At 49.3% G+C, this 1,588-nt stretch overlaps 1 pseudogene; it reads left to right on the top strand.

The window, feature by feature from the left end:
- The first annotated feature begins 506 nt into the window (after positions 1–506).
- Positions 507–624, top strand: LOC126482694 (5S ribosomal RNA; annotated as a pseudogene).
- Positions 625–1,588: the final 964 nt, after the last annotated feature.

Below are 1,588 nucleotides of genomic sequence, written 5' to 3'. Positions count from 1 at the left end.
AGCTATGACAAAAAGGGCATTAATGGCCAAGAGAATTCCACTAGTATCAAACATACGTTTCAGTTTGAGGAAGAAGTTTCTGAGAATGTACGTTTGAAGCACAGCATTATATAGTAGTGAAACATGGACTGTAGGAAAACCGGAACAGAAGAGAATCGAAGCATTTGAGATGTGGTGCTATAGACTAATACTGAAAAGTAGGTGGACTGATGAAGTGAGGGATAAGGAGGTTCTGCACAGAACAGGAGGGGAAAGGAATATGTGGAAAACATTGACAAGGAGAAAGGACAGGATGATAGAACATCTGTTGAGAAATCAGGGAATAACTTCCATGGTACTAGAGGGAGCTGTAGAGGGTAAAAACTGTAAAGAAGACGGACATTGGAATACATCCAGCAAATAATTGAGGACGTAGGTTGTAAGTGCTACTCTGGGATGAACCCTGCCGCGGCCTTCACTCTTCGAGTGTGCGGGCGGGCATTATCTTCTTGAAATGTAAGCCCAGGGCCAACGGCCTTGCCGCAGTGGTTACACCGGTTCCCGTCAGATCACTGAAGTTAAGCGCTGTCGGGCTGGGCTAGCACTTGGATGGGTGACCATCCGGTCTGCCGAGCGCTGTTGGAAAGCGGGGTGCGCTTAGCCCTTGTGAGGCGAACTGAGGAGCTACTTGATTGAGAAATAGCGGCTCCGGTCTCGGAAACTGACCTATGGCTAGGAGAGCAGTGTGCAGACCACATGTCCCCCCGTATCCGCATCCAGTGATGCCTGTGGGCTGAGGATGACACGGCAACCAGTCGGTACCTTTAGGCCTTCATGGCCTGTGCGGGAGGAGTTTAGTTTAATCTAAGCCCAGGATGGCTTGTCATGAACTGCAGCAGAAAGGGCGTAGAATATCGTGCTGTAAGGTTGCTGTGGACACCGAGCAAAGGGGTCCTGCTGTGAAAAGAAATGGCACCACAAACTGTCGCTCGTAGTTGTCAGACAGTATGGTGGACGACAGTCACTGCCAGCGATGTCCGAGGCGTTTCCAGACAAGTCTCCGACCTGGAATCTGTGTAAATGGTGTAGAATTATCTTCATTGATGAGTTCCACTTCGAAATGAGCCCCGATGAGCAACGAAGACGTATTTGGAAATGCCCCGGACAGTGGCGGCATAACAACCTTATTGACGCCCGTCATATGACCCGACAACCATGAGTGATGGTGAGGGCTGCGACATCATTTCGAAGGATGACGCCTTTGGTTGTCAACCTTTACCTCACAGCATTACGTCGACGATATTCTACACCCTTTTCGTTGCCCTTTACGGCAAACCATCTTGGGTTATATTTCAGGAAGGTAATAAATGTCCGCAAATGGCTAGAGTTTCCACTCCTTGCCTTCTTCGTGCTTGCCAAACCCTACCTTGACTAACAAGGTCGCCATATCTCTCCCCACCTTAGAATCTTTGGATCATTATGGGCAGGGCCCTCCAGCCATCTCGAGATAATAAAGATCTGACGGGCCAACTGGACAGAATTTGGCACGATATGCCTCAGGAGGGCGTCCAGTACCTGTATGCCAAGCCAAACAAGGTGAGGGCCAGAA

The sequence above is a fragment of the Schistocerca serialis genome, chromosome 5 (genome assembly GCF_023864345.2).
Source record: "Schistocerca serialis cubense isolate TAMUIC-IGC-003099 chromosome 5, iqSchSeri2.2, whole genome shotgun sequence".
NCBI classification, from domain to species: Eukaryota; Metazoa; Arthropoda; class Insecta; order Orthoptera; family Acrididae; genus Schistocerca; species Schistocerca serialis.
This window is presented reverse-complemented; position numbering and strand designations above follow the sequence as displayed.